Here is a 20766-nt window from a genome sequence, read left to right on the forward strand (position 1 = left end):
CTCATCCCTGCTTCATAAAGAGATGGAATTTCATGCAAAAGGGCTTGTTCATATGCTTTCAAAAAAAGGTTAATAAAAATCATGTTAAAAAATAACAAAAAAGAACAAATAAACTGAGGATTGAATATGACAGTAAAATTTTTGCTTTTCCACAGAACTTTGAACATATTAAAATGCACATTAAAATATTCTTATTATTCATTTGTAAAGTCATGTCGGACTCTTTGTCAGACATGGACTGCAGCTCAGCAGGCTCCTGTGTTCTCTACTATCTGCTGAGTTTGCTAAAATTCCTGTCCTTTAAGTCAGTGATGCTATCTAACCATATCATTTGCTGTTGCCTTCTTCTCCTTTTGCCTTCAATTTCCCAACATCAGGGTCTTTTCCAAAGAATTCGTTCATCATATTAGGTGACCAAATATTTGGAGCTTCACCATCCGTCTTTCTAAGGAATATTCAGGGTTGATTTCCTTTAGGATTGACTGGCTTGACCTTCATGCTGTCTAAGGGTCTCTCAAGAGTCTTCTCCAGCACCACAGTTCAAAAGAGTCAATTTGTTGGTGCTCAGCCTTCTTTATGGTCCACCTTTCACATCTGTACATGACTACTGGAAAAACCACAACTTTGACTGTGTGGACCTCTGTCAGCATAGTGACATCTTTGCTTTTTAATAACACTGTCTAGGTTTGTCATTTCTTTTCCACAGGGATGGTCTTGATCCCTGTCTCCTCTACAACGTTATGAACCTTCATCCATAATTCATCAGGCACTCTATCTATCAGATCTAGTCCCTTATATCTATTTCTCACTTCCAATGTATAATTATAAGGGATTTGATTTAGGTCATACCTGAATGGTCTAGTGGTTTTCCCTACTTTCTTCAATTTAAGTCTGAATGTGGCAATAAGGAGTTCATGATCTGAGCCACAGTCAGCTCCTGGTCTTGTTTTTGTTGACTGTATAGAGCTTCTCCATCTCTGGCTGCAAAGAATATAATCAATCTGATTTCAGTGTTGACCATCTGGTGATGTCCATGTGTAGAGTCTTCTTTTGTGTTGTTGGAAGAGGGTGTTGCTATGACCAGTGCATTTTCATGGCAAAACTCTATTAGTCTTTGCCCTGCTTTATTCCACATTCCAAAGCCAAATTTGCCTGTTTCTCCAGGTGTTTCTTGACTTCCTACCTTTGCATTCCAGTCCCCTATAATGAAAAGGATATCTTTTTTGGTTGTTAGTTTTAAAATGTCTTGTAGGTCTTCATAGAACCGTTCAACTTCCGCTTCTTCAGCGTTACTGGTTGGAGCATAGACTTGGATAACTGTGATATTGAATGGTTTGCCTTGGAAACAAACAGAGATCATTCTGTCATTTTTGAGATTGCATCCAAGGACTGCATTTCAGACTTTGGTTGACCATGATGGCAACTCCATGTCTGAGGAGGCCTTACAAATAGCTGTGAAAATAAGAGAAGTGAAAAGCAAAGGAGAAAAGGAAAGATATAAGCATCTGAATGCAGAGTTCCAAAGAATAGCAAGGAGAGATAAGAAAGCCTTCCTCAGAGATCAATGCAAAGAAATAGAGGCAAACAACAGAATAGGAAAGACTAGAGATCTCTTCAAGAAAATTAGAGATACCAAGGGAACGTTTCATGCAAAGATGGGCTCAATAAAGGACAGAAATGGTATGGACCTAACAGAAGCAGAAGATATTAAGAAGAGGTGGCAAGAATACACAGAAGAACTGTACAAAAAAGATATTCATGACCAAGATAATCACGATGGCGTGATTACTCACCTAGAGCCAGACATCCTGGAATGTGAAGTCAAGTGGGCCTTGGAAAGCATTGCTACAAACAAAGCTAGTGGAGGTGATGGAATTCCAGTTGAGCTATACAAATCCTGAAAGATGATGCTGTGATAGTGCTGCACTCAATATGCCAGCAAATTTGGAAAACTCAGCAGTGGCCACAGGACTGGAAAAGGTCAGTTTTCATTCCAATTCCAAAGAAAGGCAATGCCAAAGAATGCTCAAACTACCACACAGTTGCACTCATCTCACACGCTAGGAAAGTAATGCTCAAAATTCTCCAAGCCAGGCTTCAGCAATACACGAACTGTGAACTTCCTGATGTTCGAGCTGGTTTTAGAAATGACAGAGCAACCAGAGATCAAATTGCCAACATCCACTGGATCATCAAAAAAGCAAGAGAGTTCCAGAAAAACATCTATTTCTGCTTTATTGACTATGCCAAAGCCTTTGACTGTGTGGATCACAACAAACAGTGGAAAATTCTGAAAGAGATGGGAAACTAGACCACCTGATCTGCCTCTTGAGAATCCTATATGCAGGTCAGGGAGCAACAGTTAGAACTGGACATGGAACAACAGACTGGTTCCAAATAGGAAAAGGAGTACGTCAAGGCTGTATATTGTCACCCTGCTTATTTAACTAATATGAAGAGTACATCATGAGAAATGCTGGGCTGGAAGAAGCACAAGCTGGAATCAAGATTGCTGGGAGAAATATGAATAACCTCAGATATGCAGATGACACCACCCTTATGGCAGAAAGTGAAGAGGAATTAAAAAGCCTCCTGATGAAAGTGAAAGGGGAGAGTGAAAAAGTTGGCTTAAAGCTCAACATTCAGAAAACGAAGATCATGGCATCTGGTCCCATCACTTCATGGCAAATAGATGGGGAAACAGTGGAAGCAGTGTCAGGCTTTATTTTGGGGGGCTCCAAAATCACTGCAGATGGTGACTGCAGCCATGAAATTAAAAGATGCTTACCCCTTGGAAGAAAAGTTATGACCAACCTAGATAACCTATTGAAAAGCAGAGACATTACTTTGCCAACAAAGGTCCGTCTAGTCAAGGCTATGGTTTTTCCTGTGGTCATGTATGGATGTGAGAGTTGGACTGTGAAGAAAGCTGAGCGCCGAACAATTGATGCTTTTGAACTGTGGTGTTGGAGAATTCTCTTGAGAGTCCCTTGGCCTGCAAAGAGATCCAACCAGTCCATTCTGAAGGAGATCAGCCCTGGCATTTCTTTGGAAGGAATGATGCTAAAGCTGAAACTCCAGTACTTTGGCTAGCTCATGCGAAGAGTTGACTCATTGGAAAAGACTCTGATGCTGGGAGGGATTGGGGGCAGGAGGAGAAGGGGATGACAGAGGATGAGATGGCTGGATGGCATCACTGACTCAGTGGACGTGAGTCTGAGTGAACTCCAGGAGTTGGTGATGGACAGGCAGTCCTGGCGTGCCGCGATTCAAGGGGTTGCAAAGAGTCAGACACAACTGAGTGACTGAACTGAACTGAACTGAACTGAGGTTTGTCATAACTTTCCTCCAAGGAGTGTGCATCTTTTAATTTCATGGCTGCTGTCACCATCCACAGTGATTTTGGAGCCCAAGAATATAAAGTCTGTCTCAGCTTCCACTTTTTCCTTCCTATTTGCTATGAAGTGACAGGACTAGATGCCATGATCTTCATTTTTTGAATGTTGAGTTTCAAGCCAGCTTTTTCACTCTCCTCTTTCACCCTCATCAAGAAGCTCATCAAGGTTCCTCTTCATTTTCTGCCATTAAAGCAGTATCATATGCATATCTGAGGTTGTTGATATTTCTCCCGGCAATCTGGATTCTGGTTTGTGATTCATCCAGCCTGACATTTCACATGATGTACTCTGCATATAAGTTAAATTAGCAATGTGACAATATATAGCCTTGATGTACTCCTTTCTCAATTTTGAACCAGTCAGTTCTTCCATGTCTGGTTCTAGCTGTTGCTTCCTGACTGACATACAGGTTTCTTAGGAGGCAGGTAAGGTGGTATTCCCATCTTTTGAAGAATTTTCCACTGTTTGCTGTGTGATCCACACAGTCAAAGGCTTTAGTGAAGTTCATGAAGCAGAAGTAGATGTTTTCCTGAAATTGCTCTGCTTTTTCTGTGATCCAACAGATGTTGACAACTTCATCTCTGCTTGCTCTGACTTTTTCCAAATCCAGCTTTTATGTCTGGAAGTTCTCAGTTCACATACTGTTGAAAACTAGCTTGAAGGATTTTTTGCATCACCTTGCTAGCATGTGAAATGAGCACAATCGTACTGTAGTTTGAACATTCTTTGGCATTTCCCTTCTTTGGGATTGGAATGAAAACTGATCTCTTTAAGTTCTGTGGCCACTGCTGAGTTTTCCAAATTTGCTGGCATACTGAGTGCAGAACTTTAACAGAAGTGATCTTTTAGGATTTTAAAAAGTTCAATTCTGTCACACCCACTAGCTTTGTTTGTAGTAATGCTTCCTAAAGCCTGCTTGACTTCACATTTTTCTGGCTCTAAGAGAATGACCTCACAGTGGTGGTTATCTAGGTCATTGAGACCTTTTTGTATAGTTCTTATGTATATTCTTGCTACCTCTTCTTAATCTCTTCTGTTTGTGTTAATTTCTTATCATTTCTGTCCTTTACTGTGCCCATCCTTGCAGGAAATGTTTCCTTGACATCTCTTTGTTGAAGACATCTCAAGTCTCTCCCATTCTATTGTTTTCCTCTGTTCCTTTGCCGTGTTCATTTAAGCAGCCTTCTTACCTCTTCTTACTATTCTCTGGAACTTTGCATCCAGTTGGGTATATCTGTACATTTCTCCCTTATCTTCTTCTTTTCTTTCCTCAGCTATTTGTAAGACAATCACTTTACCTTCTTCAATTTCTGTTTCTTTGGGAGGGATTTGGTCCCTGACTCCTGCACAATGCTGTGAACTTCCATCCATAGTTCTTCAGGCTCTCTGTTACCAGATCTAATCCCCTGAACCTATTCATCACCTCCACTGTTTAATCATAAGGGATTTGATTTAGGTCATATGTGGAAGGTTTAGTGGTTTTCTCTACTTTCTTCAGTTTAGGCCTGAACTTTGCAATAAGGAGCTCATGATTTGAGCCACAGTCAGCCCCAGGTATTCTTTTCACTGACTTTATAAATTTACTTCATCTTTGCCTGTAAAGAGCATCGTGGTGGTTTGGTTGCTAAGTCATGTCCCACTCTTGCAACCCCATGGATCATAGCCTGTCAGGCTCCGTTGTCCATGGGATTTTCCAGGCTAGCATAGTCAATCTGATTTCGGTATTGATGTGCATGTATAGAGTCGTCTCTTGGGTTGATGAAAAAAGGTGTTTGCTATGACTGGTGTTGTTCTCTTGGCAAAACTTTAGCCTTTGCCATGCTTCATTTTGTATTCTAAGGCCAAACTTGCCTGTAATTTTGGGTATCTCTATTTTTGCATTCCAATCTCCTATGACAAAATAGACATCTTTTTTTATTTGTGTGTGTGTGTGTGTGTGTGTGTGTGTGTGTGTTAGTTATAACAGGTACTGTAGGTCTTCATAGACCCAGTCCACTTCATCTTCTTCGGCACTAGTGGTTGGGAAGTAGACTTGGATTACCCCTGTCATAATGTTCATGGGGGTCTCACGGCAAGAATACTGGAGTGATTTGCCATTTCCTCCTCCAGTGTACCACATTTTGTCAGAACTCTTCACTATGACCCATAATGGCAAGGCTCATCGCTTCATTGAGTTACACAAGCCCCTTCACCATGAAAAGACTGTGATCCATGGAGGAGAAATATTCCTAGAGGTGCTAATAATACTTAATAAAAACTCTTTACTTGTGAAACATCTTATCTTTCAGGACTAGTATCTCATAGGATAAAGTAAGAGAATCTATTAGCTGATGAAAATCATTAAAATTACTCTAAAATTAGACTCCATTGTTGTTACAGGCATTTCCATTATAAGCACCATAAAATGATAGACACAATACAATTCTCTTGTAAAAATAAAATTTATAATTGAAAAAAAAAAAGGAAAAGGAAAATATCTTGATTTTTTTAAGTTGTGTCTAATGACACAATGAATTGCAAAACACACTTCAGAGCCATGTAATAAAGTGTCTGCACTAACACTAGTGTGGTTCTTTCTTTTTCCAAACCACCAGGACTTCTTCAAACTGAATTATCAGTTTGTTCCTATCTTGGAAATTCACATTTTGAAATATCCAACTATCATGAAAAAGGGATGAAATGTGTTCACATCTGTGTAAGTTGCAATTATTGATATAAGCTAAAGTATAGTCTCACCCAGTTGCTTGAGGAAATAATAATAATAATAATATATATATTTATTTATATCTTATTTTGATATAAAATGTATTTAAACTGTTATTATGATGTGCAGTAAAACTTCTAGAAGATGGATGGGGAAGAAGTTCTTTATTTGAATTTTATATACTATTTGCTATTCTTATACTCTTTTCTTTTATATAAATATTGCCAATCTATAGTCTGAATGAAAGCTCGTTAATAATGTAAGAATAAAAAAAAAAATCATTACACCTATTTCCAAAAAGTAGTTCAAAATAGCACCCTTGATAATTTGAATGCAGAATTAAATGCTGAAAGGAAATTGGGGTTCTATTTAATTATGAAGTATCAAGGCTCTATTTACTTTGTGAATTTACTCAAAGCTAATTACTGCAGTTAGTCATTCAAATTGTTTAAGCAAAGTATGGTTGAATTTTTAATTCTCTTTTAAATGTCCTTGCTCAGATTAACTGCAGGTAAGTATTTTGAGTAGAAATTAAAGTAAGAAAAACCTTTTAGGGGTCATAAATTTTGCTTTTTGATATAAGCCCTTCCTTGAGAGGAGAAAAAGAAGTAGACTAAAACAATATTTTTACTATCATCATTAGTATTTTGCTATTTTTACCATTTTAGCCCTATCTTAAGAAGAAAATATATGTTAGCTATGGTGGCTTAGAGGTTAAAGCGCCTGCCTCCAATGCAGGAGACCCAGGTTCGATCCCTGGGTGGGGAAGATCCCCTGGAGAAGGGAATGGCAACCCACTCCAGCATTCTTGCCTGGAGAATCCCACAGACAAAGAAGCATAGTAGATTACAGTCCACGGGGTCGCAAAGAGTCGGACACGACTGAGCAACTTCACCTCACCTCATAAGTTATCAAAGTGTCCATATAATATCATAAATAGAGACAAATAATTTCGTAGTATTGTTGCTTTTCAATGACTCAGTTGAGTCTAACACTTTGCACCTTCAAAGACTGCAGCACGGCAGGCTTCCCTGTTGTTCACCATCTCCCAGAGCTTACTCAGGCTCATATCCATTGAGTCAATAATACCATCCAACCATCTCATCCTCTTTCACCCCTTCTCCTCCTGCCTTCAATATTTCTCAGCATCAGGGTCTTTTCCAATGAGTTGACTCTTCACATGAGGTGACCAAATTATTGGAGCTTCAGTATCAGTATCGGTTGCTCCAATGAATATACAGGATTGATTTCTTTTAGAAAGAACTGATTTGATCTCCTTGTAGTTCAAGGGACTCTCAAGAGTCTTCTCTAACATCACAGGTCACAGCAGCAATTCTTTGGTGCTCAGTTTTCTTTATGGTCCAACTCTCACATCCATACATGACTACTGGAAAAGCCATAGCTTTGACTATATGGACCTTTGTCAGCAAAGTAATGTCTCTACTTTCTAATATGTTGTCTAGGTTTGTCATAGTTTTTCTTCCAAGGACCGAGTGCCTTAATTTCATGGCTGCAGTCACCATCTGCAGTGATTTTGGAACCCGAGAAAAGAAAATCTGTTTCCGTTTCCATTTTTTCCCCTTCTATTTGTCATGAAGCGATGGGACTGGATGCCATTATCTTAGTGTTTTGAATGTTGAGTCTTAAGCCAACTTTTTCACTCTCCTCTTTCACCTTCATCAAGAGGCTCTTTAGTTCCTCTTCCCTTTCTGCCATAAGGGTGGTGTCATCTGCAGATGTGAGGTTATTGATATTTCTCCTAGCAATCTTGATTTCAGCTTGTGTTTCATCCAGCCCGGCATTTTGCATGATTTACTCAACATATAGGGATCCCCTGGTAGCTCAGCTGGTAAAGAATCCTCCTGCAATGAAGGAGAACTGGGTTCGATCCCTGGGTTGGGAAGTTCTCCTGGAGAAGAGAATGGTTACCCACTCCCATATTCTGGTCTGGAGAATTCCACAGACAGAGGAGCCTGACGTGTTGCAATTCATGGGGTCGCAAAGAGTCAGACACAACTGAGCAACTGAACTGAACTGAACTGATGTCATTAAAAATTAGTAGGTATTTTGAATTCACATTTTCTATCAAATTAAATATATCCATTCACTATGAGAAGAGTGAATCCAAGATGAGTTATAATTTAATTAATTTTGAAAAACTTAGGACTAGAAACAACCATAACATGAACCTCAACTTAGAAAGGCGTCTTTGAGAAAACAGCACATCCTTAGTATTTATGGAATTGATTATGCAGTAGTGAAAACTGGAAGAAAATAATGAGATTAATAAACTAAAAAGTCATTACTCTTTTTGCTTTCCTTATTTTCTGTCTCATAAGCTGTGTACCTTCTCCTTTTCAAAAGGATCCTGCCCATCTACCAAACTTTATCCCTGTTCCTTGATAACTTGTACCCAGGTTATACACTTTCTTTTGAAATTTCAATATTTTTAGGTAGTTAGAATAGGAAAAAGGAGTCCAGAATGGTGGTGGATAAAAGAAAAGGAAGGGAAAAGCTCATGAAAAGAGAACAAAGGAAGGTCCAAAGGCCTGAGTGAGGACCTCAGGTAGAACACACAGTACTCCTAGCTAGCCCAATTTACATAGGGCAGGCCCAGGGGAGGAAAAAGCATATAAAAAGAGGTGCCAAAGGGCCGGGAGTCTCTCTCGTCTCTTTGCGTTTTGGGGGGTAGGCATGCCTTCATGCCTAGAGGATGTATTTTCCTTTTATTTTCTAAATAAAACTGAGCTGTAACACGGAGATGTAACACTGATCTGTCCCCAAGAGCTATAACACGGTCTATCCGAGAGCTGAGAGCTATAACATGGTCTGTCTGAGAGCTGTGACACTCCAAGAGCTTTAATGTCTGTTGCTTCAAATTTTTTTGTGACGAGACAGAACCGAGGAGATTACACTCCCCTGACAATATGATGTTAAATCTTAGAGTAGAAAGTTGTTTCGATCACATCGAAACTTAGAAGATGCTCCCTACATGAATAATCTTACAAATTATTTGTTTCAATTTTCTTAAAAAAAAACAAAATGAAAAACCTATTGTCTTCTTGTGTCAAAATGCACTCATTCAGGTGGGCAGTTCACACACTGGTTTTCACTGGTGCTATTCTGACACTGAAGTCTCAAAGGTTACCAATAGCCACTTATTTCATTAATACAAAGATATCTTTCAGTTTTTCTCCATGTTTGTATCACTTGCATTTTGTACTTCATATCACTTTACGTTACTTATTCTTTCTTCCTTCTTGAAAATTCTTTCTATAGACTTCTGTGACTAGGGAAGTATAATATTTAGAAAATGAATGAATTAATTGACTTTGCACACATGCACCACAATTGTCACAAACCATATCTTAGTTCTGTAGTTCATTTGAATTTTATCTTTTGAACAGTTGTTGTAAAGCTAGTCTTTGTTGAGAAAGAAAGTATTTTTATAAATCACTTTGTCATAATTGCAGAACACAAAATTTTTATTTAATTTTCTACCTTTTAATTTGTTGCCCACGTTTAGGCACATGAGATTGTCATTTGTTTTGTTCCTTGACACACAAAAGATTGCAACAAGATCCACACACCTTCCATTTAAATTATAATAATTATTTAATCCTTTGAATCTATTCTTTCATATTTAATAGTATAGCAAGGTAAATAACCTAAATATATTGAATGAGCAGATGAAAGTTACCTGTATTTACTAGGAATTTATAAATATTATCATAAATTGTAACCTGTTTTGTGAGAATTTGAAATGTCAACACCATTGACAACGCCAACTAAACATTCCCCCCAGTGTGACTAAACATTAGACATGCTTTGTCCTGACTCTAGGCCCCAGTCTTCCTTTTCCTCTGAGACCATTTACCTTTAGAAAACTTTCAATGGTAGAGCAACTTTTCTGCTCCTTTGAGATGCAAATTTTATAAGCCAGAAATGGTTTTTTCAAGGAGCTAGGAGCCATCCATTTAAAAAGTGCTAACCTCAGAGACACTATGGGTTCAGTTACACAGCACCACTATAAAGCAAATCTTGATAAATGGACTCACAAATTTTTCAGCTTCCCAGTGCGTGTGGAAGTTATGTTTGCACTATGCTATAGTCTAGTAAGTGTGCAATTTAGCATTATGTCTAAGAAAGCAAAGTACATACCTTAATTAAAGAATGCTCTATTGCTAAAAATTGCTAATCATCACCATAGCTTTCAGCAAGTCCCAACTTCTTTGCAATAGTAAAATCACAGATCACCATAACAAATATAATAATAATGAAAAAGTTTTAAATATTATGAGAACGGCCAAACTGTGACACAAAGACACATAGTGAGCAAATGTTGCTGAAAAAAAAAAATAGCCCCAATAGACTTGTTCAATGCAGGATTGACATAAACCTCCAATGCAGGATTGATATAAACTTCCAAATTGTTAAAACAAACAAACAAAAAAAAATCAATACCTGAGAAGCACAATAAAGTGAAGTTCAACACAATAAGGTATGCCTGTAATTATCAAAAGAGATAGTATTTCTAGCTCCCAGTTTCTATAGGAGAGTAGGAGCCTAAGTTTGAAAATGAAAAGACAACGTGGCAAGCCCAGATGGCTTAATCACATTGACCAACTTCCCCTCTAAAGTCTTCAGTACTTTTCCGGTATTTCCCTGCATTTAAAAACCTTCTTTTGTTTCAGCATAGTTACATTTCATCTCTCCCCTCCTTTGCAACAGTCTCGAATATTGCTGTATTTGATAATTTATAAAGTGTCTGGTATAATTTTTCTTTTACATCATGGTGGTCTTTTATACCATAGTCTTTTGTATTACTGAAATAGATGAAACATTATAGGCAGATTCTTCACCAGCTGAGCTAAGAGGGAAGCCCTGAAAACTGAATATGCCTAGGAAATCCATTGCTATAAAGTTTCAAATGAAAAGAAAATAATGTTACAGTCACAACACACACATTGTAGTAGATTGTTAAAAGATGAAATATCACATGAGTAAAAGTATATCTGAGAGTTAGGGAGGTTAATTTAATCCCTTTATAAAGCTGTGCTTCCTCCAATGTGGTAATCCCTAGTTAATATTTAATACCCTGTGGGTCTAGGATTTCTGATAATAGGCCACAGGACAAGACTCTGGATTTGTGAGCAACCAAAAGATGACAGAACTGCTGAAGTGAAGTCTGAAGAGACTAAAACTTTAATGTATATATTATAAAGAGAAATGCGTAATATTTCTCTTTTAAAAAGTACACCCTACCTTGTTCTGCTGCTCCTGCTAAGTCGCTTCAGTTGTGTTTGACTCTGTGTGACACCATAGAGGGCAGCCCACCAGGCTCCCCCGTCCCTAGGATTCTCCAGGCAAGAACACTGGAGTGGGTTGTCATTTCCTTCTCCAATGCAAGAAAGTGAAAAGTGAAAGTGAAGTCGCTCAGTCGTGTCTGACTCTTAGCAACCCCATGGACTGCAGCCTACCAGGCTCCTCCATCCACAGGATTTTCCAGGCAAGAGTACTGGAATGGGGTGCCATTGCCTTCTCCAAAAACTAAAACTTTAATGTATATATTATAAAGAGAAATGTGTGATATTTCTCTTTTTAAAAGTACACCCTACCTTGCTCTAGATACTTTTAAAGCAAACTTTAGCCATATATGTTACAGTTTTCCTTTCCTCTTTTTAATGAGAAAATTGTGGCAAATAAGAAAATGAGTTAAAATCAAAATGATGGTGGTATAGAAATGTTTTTATATCCTATAAACTTCTATTTGGGCTATAAATTGGCTCTGATCTTTACAGGAACAAAGGCAAAGAGGAAAACACTAATTTGATGTTTCACTCTATCTATAAGATCAAAATACCCCAATTCCTAACAAACAAACAACAAACAGAAAATATTCTTGGTCCAGAGATCTCAGTAGAATTTATCTCTTAAATCTGCATGAGTGAAATACACAACAAGCAGCATTATAACCACATCCTTATGATGATCATAACAATGTATTTTATTGAACTTGTCGAGAGAGTGAGAGTGAGAGAGAGTGAAGTCGCTCAGTCGTGTCCGACTCTTTGCGACCCCATGGGCTGTAGAAGCCTACTATGCTCCTCTGTCCATAGGATTCTCCAGGCAAGAGTACTGGAGTGGGTTACCATTTCCTTCTCCAGAGGATCTCCCTGACCCAGGGATTGAACCTGGGTCTCCCGCGTTGTAGGCAGATGCTTTACCGTCTGAGTCCCTCAATTACAAGGTTGTTAATTACATCATTTTATTCTGGAACCAAGGGTATCCCAGGTGGCACTAGTGGTAAAGAACCCTCTTGCCAATGCAGGAGACATAAGAGACGCAGGTTCAATCCCTGGTTCGGGAAGACCTCTTGGATGAGGGCATGGTGACCCACTCCAGTACTCTTGCCTGGGCAATCCCCATGGACAGAGGAGCCTGGCAGGCCACAGTCCATAGGGTCGCAAAGAGTTGGACATGACTGAAGCAACTAAACAATCATGCATTCTGGAACCAAAGGAGTATGACCCAGGTACGCAGGTGTTCAGTCTCAATTTAAAGATAAATCCAGATAGTATTCAGTGAGTATTACGTAATAGTAAATGCACATTCACAGTCTATGAGCATGACCCAGCAAGGTTATCATCGGTGGTCATGGAGGGAGAGTGGTGTTGCAGATGTTATATATTGAGGGTTATATGGAAATATCTGCTTTGTTAGCTGACATAGATGTAAGATTCACATACTTCTAGAAAGTAGAAAGAAGACAAGCCAAACTAGGACCCAAGCTCTGTAAAAAGATGGATAGTGGGATGCTTGGTTATAAGAACAAGACAGAGATCCAACATGTTACTGAAACCAAATGAAAATACCACTTTAACAAGTAAAAAATGCTGAGCATCTTAAGAAAAACAAAAAGTGGTTTCACAATTTATCTCTCATGTCAAATCAACTGTTTGCATTACTTAGAGAGTCATTGGCTATAAGCCAGTTCACAGTGTTAGGACGCATTTACCAGAAACAATGATTTTTGTGTTTGAAGAATTGCTCTGAACTCCTTCTTAAAGGAAATGATTAGATAATAAGGCTAGGAATATATTAAAGGTATGCATACTATTTGAAATTAAATCTATGACATCTACAGTTTAGAGCATTAGTATTTACAGTGTGGATTCTAGGCCAATAGCAACAACAAAACCTGGGAACCTATGGGAAATGCATGTTCTTGGGTGCCCTTCACACCAAAACTGCACTTCTTGGGGTAGAACTGAGCTATCCAAATCCAAAAGTTTTGCTAGGTGATACTGATGTACTGTCAAGCTTGAGAACAATTATCCTTGGGAGTTCCCTGGTGGTCCAATGGTTAGCACTCACTGCTTTCACTGCCAGGACCTTGGATTCAATCCCTGGTCAGGGAACTAAGATCCTACAAGCCACATGGTGCTCCCAATGAAAACAATTATCTTTCCATCTTCTAGAAATGCAGAAATAGAGGAGCAGGAGACAGGCCATCAGTTCATCCAGAGGATTACTGAATTATTAAAGAATATGCTAAAAGAGGCCACAGCATATCTTTTTACTTTATAAGGCCCTCAAGAAATTGTTCACTGTGATTAAAACACTTAAAATATTATTAAGGAAGAAATCCTACAATATCATTAAAAACAGGGTCTAAATTGACCTCACACAGCTTAATCTATATCTACAGTCCTTTCAACACAGCCAAAGCCAGAGGAAAATGGCACAAAACCACATTATTTTTAGATTTCCTCACAAAACGACAAAGATGTTAAGAGTGGCCAATATAAAGTATCTTCCCCCTCTTTACCTAAGAAACTGTAACTATTGAAGTATTAAGAATGTAAGCAAATTTTGGTCATAATTTGTCATTGTCATAGACCATCAACTTTCTTCTGAGAGCCAATGGCGTCTCAAGAGAGTCAACATATATAACAGTTAAGAGTAAGTATTCTGAGGTCAGATGTCTAGGTTTGAACACAATTTCATCATTTATTAGTGGTGTGACCTTGTGTAGTTTACCCACTCTCCTAAATCTGTAAAATGGAGATGATGATAAAATTAACCCGTGAAGCTCTGAGTATGCTGACACTGAGTAAGCAACCCATAGATGTCAGATGCTTTTTCTTCAAGGTCACCCAGGCACTCCCAACATAACTATCACTCTGCTGGCTACCAAAGGGACAAAGATGAAGAGCATTGTGGTCGAGAAAAGCATAGAAATAAATAACTTTATTTACAGAGTAATAAAGATAAGGATTCATTGTACTATGTATTATGGAAGAGAATACTTAGAAAAATACAACTAATTACCATGAAGCAGGCATTTCTCTGTGATTTCAACCAATCACTTCCATTCTCTTCCTCCTGTCTCTGAGGATACAAGTTTGCTCCTCATTTCAGAGCTAACCTCTTCAACTGTGCTCCTGATCTCAACTCCATCTCCATACAGAATATCACACACTTTTAATTTTTCCCTGTCTTTTTCTCTTAAATTCTCCCTAGCAATGAGGCCCATCCTATGTATCTATAAACATGATCAGAAGCTCCTCATTAATTAAAACAAAACAAAGAGACCACTAAATAAACAGGGAACCTGTCCTCAATTTCTTTATCTCATGGAACTACTTCCTATTCACTCTCTTTTGTTTTCTCACTGTCAAAATATGAAAATATAAACCACTCACCTCTAACCTCTTTCAACGAGATCTGATTTCCACCAGTAACAGAACTTCTAACCGTCATCACCAGTGAGGACTGTGCTCCGAGGAACTGCAGCTCTGTGTATATTCCAGGCTGCATCTGTTGGGTCTTATTCATCCTGACCATTTGTTTCTAGTTGTCAGACCAACTCTGTCTTCACTTCCTTTGTCTTGAATCTGTACTTCTCTTTTCTCTTCTCCATCTACACTATTATTTTACCACTTGCTTTTCCATCCATGGTTTCTGTCTCAGCACAGATGCATCCTTGGTAAAATCCTCTGTACCCACCTCAATGAGTTATACTTGCTTATTTCCAAACACCTGCTAGCTTGCTATGTGATGGAGCACTTCAGGGTCCATGGGCCTCAATTAAAACTTTTCATATCACCTCTGTAAGAAATATCTGTGTGACTCTCCTTTATTCTTCTATTTTATCTGTAAATATAATCTATTAAGCAAAATAAATATTTGAGACCATACTCTATGGACCAGACACATTCCTTAGGAAGTCCACATGAAACTTAGGAGCAAATCAATGAAGGTGTTATGATGCTGTTATTCTAGATTCTCTCAAAAGTTATTCTCCTGAATCTACTTATTTGACCTAGGTGATAGAGCCATACATTAGCCTTCTATGTTTTGTTTTATTAACAAAATATAGAAGTAACCAAATAGAGGATTAATTTAAATTTAGCTGATTTGAAAAATGTTTCCTTACCTGAACATTCTGCAAAATTTTACTCTTTTTATCTTTCCTCTTTTAAATAGACATGGATTTTTGTTTGTGGCAAAGTTAAAACTCAAGCATTGGATTTATAAAACGTTTTTTCTGTATAATAAAAAATATATCATCTTAGGGCTACAGCTTTAAAAGAGTAAGCATTTTAAAAGCATTTATTTTAAAATATATTACATATATTGCTGTTAATTTTAGGAAAGGAGTTGGAACATATTTTTCATTTTCTTTACAGTTTCAAAGCCTATCATAATCAAATTTACTTTAACTCATAGTTAGATACTAGGTATCTTCTCATTATGATAGAATTATTATTTTTTCTTTAATAAAAGCTGCAGGGAGGTATTTTTAGCCTATGCTTGTCTCTTTTTGGTCTCAGCCATTTTCTTTGTTGATGACTAACAACTCTTATCTCCACTATCAGCATATGCTTAGTCAAACAAGTTTATTCCTCTCCTAATCTGTTCCTTTATCTCTTTTTCAAAAGATGAGGTTTATCACATGCAGTTGTGCTCTTTCTTTCCATAGTTATATTTTCTGACATTTTTTGGTTTTCTTTCATTGAATCTCAACTCCTAGTTGTGCTCTTTTAAGTTAGTATGTTTGCTGTAAATGTGTAATTATCACCTGCCACTCTCTGCATGGTGGGATTTAACATAAGTTGGAGGCTGTATTTATACCTTGCCATATTTTAAGAAGGACTTTCAACATTTATTATTAATATATTGCATCTTGCAGCAAAAACAACAAGAAACAAGGAATCAATGATTGAATCAAGTTAGGAAAATAAGGCAAAGCCAGAGTGAAGTTGGTATGAAAAATAAATACAATAAGCCTCTGTATAGTTATTCACTGAGGCAAGACAGAGGTTATATACTAAACATTATAGCAGCCAAAATTATAAGGAAAACATAGCCAATTAAAAGAGCTTCCCAGCTCTTCACAACTTTTTTTATCCATTCATCTGTTCATGAATCAAGGTTGCTGCCATGTCCTAGCTATTGTAAACAGTGCAGCTATCAACATTGGGGACACAAGGGGGAAGGAAAGAGTGAGATGAACAGAGAAAAGAGAATCAACATATATACACTGCTGCTGCTGCCGCTCCTAAGTCCCTTCAGTCGTGTCTGACTCTGTGTGATCCCATAGATGGCAGCCCACCAGACTCCCCCATCCCTGGGATTCTCCAGGCAAGAACACTGGGGTGGGTTGCCATTTCCTTCTCCAATGCATGAAAGTGAAAGTGAAGTCGCTCAGTCGTATCCGACTCTTAGCGACCCCATGGACTACAGCCTACCAGGCTTCTCCATCCATGGAATTTTCCAGGCAAGAGTACTAGAGTGGGGTGCCATTGCCTTCACTACCATGTGTAAAATAGATAACTGGTGAGTAGTTGCTATATAAAACAGGGAGCTCAGCCTGGTGCTCTGTGATAACCTAGAGGGATGGGAAGGAGGAGGGGAGGGAGGCTTAAGAGGAGGGGATATATGTATAATTATGGCTGATTTGTGTTGTTGTAAGCAGAAACTTACCCTAAATTAGCTCAGAGTATCGATGACAGCAACTCCTTACAATAGCGGCATATAAAATAAAACATCTCTATCAAATGCTTAAAATATAAATCCAATTTATATTTTAGATGTTAGCACAGCACAATCTGTATAACTGTTTATTCCTTCTCAAATTTGAGTCAAAGTTACCAAGGGAATACCTTAGATAACTTCTCTCACATTTTTCATGAGCGAAATAACCTTTCAAAGTAAAGTTTTGAAAAAAAATTATGTTGACTACTAAGCATGCCAAATATGCAAATACGTGACATTTTTAATCCTACGTCTTCATATAGCTATAGCCATTATCACATATTAATCCTAATAGTCCTTCCTATCCAGACTATATAATACCTCAAAGTCATTTAGGACATACTATGGGCATCACTAACATCTGATCAGCAGTTGGCATTCATGAAGAGACCTTTCCGAACTTCAGCAAGGTTACTTTCTCTTTACTTGACATAGTAATTATTTCTTAATGAAGGACTGTCTTTAATTTGTAGATTCTTTGGGTGATTTTTTTTAGCCATTGAAGGAGGGTACAGATTAGGATAATAAATGATTGAAAAACTGTGGTAGATAATGTATCATTAATGGATTGAGAGATGTACAAACTAGTAATTGCTCCAAAGATCTAACCTACATTTAATTCTTGCTTTGATTATAATGTTTCTGCTTGCTAAAACTAAGAAAAATTTAAGCCACAATGAAATTTCATTACTTTAACCTTTAGGAAAGAAGACTAGCTCAAGTATACCTTCATTCTGAACATACTTGAGGTAGAAACCTACACAAAATAATATTTGAATGCAGGCAAATCAAATATGAAAAATATAGGTAATTGATGGTAAATTTGATAATAAAGCTTAGTGATGAGGACAGCCAGATTCTCTGTCCCTTTTCACTTGATTTTACTATAGAAAATATTTACTGAATCCAAATGTCAGTATTAATGCCGATAATAAGTAGTTTTTTGGTGTGTTGATAAAAAACAAATGCTACCAAATATACTATATTATTCAGTCAGTTGTTGTTTTTACTCCTAATTTCCATTTGCAATCCACCTGGAACTGAAAAAAATTGAAAGAAAGAGCTATGGGTAGGGGAAGTTTAAAAACTCCAATTCAATTAAACAGATACTGTGTATCAGTTATGTAATTCAGGCATTAGATCTGTTCTCTGTCATCACATATGCAGAAGAAAATATTAATCTAAAACAAAGCTGAGTGTGATAGAAACTAAGAGTAGTAAAAACTGCTTAATTTATATTGTATGTTTAATTCAATGATTTCTGGTTGAAGAGATATTATTCTATTTATATAGGTACTGGTTTATTTGAGGACACAGGATCAGACTAATTTTCTTCCACAAAGGCCTTGAATGAGTTTTGCTTCAATGAGAAAACAATTTTTGACTATCTAGTTTAAAAATGCCACGTCTATAAATATTAAGAGCTATATGGCTTAATTTTATGTTAGTTTCTCAGTTGTGTCTGACTCTGTAACCCCATGGACTGTAGCTCACCAGGCTCCTCTATCCATGGCAAGAATACTGGAGTGGGTTGCCATTCCCTTCTCCAGGGGATCTTCCTGACCCACGCACTGAACCCGGGTCTCCTGCATTGCAGGCAGATTCTTCACCAGAACCACCAGGGAAACCACCCTAATTTTGTATTACTATACATATATCTTTATTTCTTAAATCCCAGTCACTCCCATAGTCTGTTGAAATCTGGCTTGTGATCCACCTTAGTGCCACTGTGCACCAGCGGCATATTTTCAAGTTTCGGCCTAGTCTACCTTAACTCTTTCAGACATCTTACATGTTTTCAAGGCACAGAGAGCAGATTTGTCACGGAACTCAGTCACGGAATGAACAGAATCAAAACTGGGTTTGCTCTGTCTCCTGTTTGCCCCAGTCATGCACTGTGCTTGTGCTGAGTCTCTCAGTCGTTTCCGCCTCTGCAGCCCCAAGGACTGTAGCCCACCAGGCTGCTCTGTCCATGGCATTCTCCAGGCAGGAATACTGGAGTGGGTTGCTATCTCCTAGTCCAGGGACTCTTCCCAACCCAGCGGTAGAAACCAGGTTTCCTGCGTTGCAAACCAGATTCTTTGCCATTTGAAATACCACCTTTAGGCAGTGGCATTTGTGAAATATGCTTTTTTTTTTTTTTTTGGCCTCTGGAACAGCATAAGTTTCTCATTCTTGTTTTACTTTGCAAACAACTATTTCTCATTTTTAAAAAAAAATGCTGTATCCTCTAAATGTATACATTTCCAAAGGTTTATGTGAAGGTCATGTATACTATATTGCCCTTAATCTGGAGATACTGAAACAGAAGCATAGAACAACTTACTGAAAAGATGTAAGTATCAACACTATAAAAAGAAAGTATTTCTAAATAATATTTTAAATATTATCTAACAAAAGAAATTTTAGAAAAGAATATATTACTCATGCATTAATGCAATCTCCAAGCTTACATGTCATTTGTGCATTTGGGCTCTTTCTGTAGGGTAAAGAAACTCAGGCAGGAAATTGGGATGCAAAATGCTTTTGAAAGAAAAAAAAAAAGCACTAGAATTTATTTGGCAAGGGAATACCATCATGAGCTTATTTTTGGAAATGATGTGTTTCTTAAATAAAATGGTTGAATTACACAAATTGCTATATCACATTAACTGGTAACTATGAACAGTTCCTAAATTATCACTGGAAAAATACATATCCATTAACATATTATTTTCATTGCACAGTGCCTACAATTAAGACATTTCCATTAGCAAAGAAAGAACTGTGAATTTATTGCTCAATTAAAAGTTTTCATTATTTGCTGATTGAGCCGTTTGCCAATTATTGTTTCTGTCCTGGTAATCATTATATTATGCTGGTAATCATTATATGATATTACGGTAAAATCATGCTACCGTTAGCACCTTTACCATGTAAATACATCAGCTGCAAATCTTATCATATTCTATCACCCTTTTTGCTCCTCCAAATGAAGAGGTACCAAAAGTTTCAATTAGTTGTAGGAGCTTAAGAAATATCACATTTATGGCATAAAAATGAACAAATCTAAACTACTTGGTTATTTTCCATTTTACATGCTCAAAATGTTTGAGTTTCCTATGTTCTATCATCATTGCTCTTCAAATATAAAGTTAGTCTCCACTGCTACAAACACATCATTGTTAAAACTATCCTGAATCAGACTTCTATTTCTGACTTTACTGGGTCATTTGTAGTTGACCATCATTCCCATGGAGAAAAATTAGAGAAGTCAATAAAAATCCTTAAGTCTTTTTTGAAAGCAGCAAATATCAGTTCAGACAACCTGAACTTGAGAAGTCAAAATCCCAGAGAATGAAAAAAACAAAAAGGTGAGCTAACATACTGCAGCCATTTTTCTTTCAAGATTTTTTTTTTTTTTTTTTTTTGCCTGTAGTAGGAGGCTAAAGATCCAAATAAAAAGCTCCAGTGAATAACCCAGGATATTTAGTTGGGGCAAATAGCAGACAGATCATTACCAACCTAGCCTTGAATCTGGTCATTTCCTGACTGAATTTAGATAATTGAACTATATACTCTCTGCCTGGAAAAAAAAAAAAATTGAAAAGAAATTTTCTGAACAAACACAACATAATCCTG

The 20766-nt window shown here is 37.5% G+C and overlaps 1 protein-coding gene across 1 annotated transcript in view; it reads right to left on the reverse strand.

Annotated features, from left to right (window-relative positions):
• Positions 1-20766, reverse strand: part of MDGA2 (MAM domain containing glycosylphosphatidylinositol anchor 2) — a 920428-nt gene that overhangs the window by 268581 nt on the left and 631081 nt on the right. The window lies entirely within an intron of this gene.

The sequence above is a fragment of the Ovis canadensis genome, chromosome 7, assembly GCF_042477335.2.
Source record: "Ovis canadensis isolate MfBH-ARS-UI-01 breed Bighorn chromosome 7, ARS-UI_OviCan_v2, whole genome shotgun sequence".
NCBI classification, from domain to species: domain Eukaryota; kingdom Metazoa; phylum Chordata; class Mammalia; order Artiodactyla; family Bovidae; genus Ovis; species Ovis canadensis.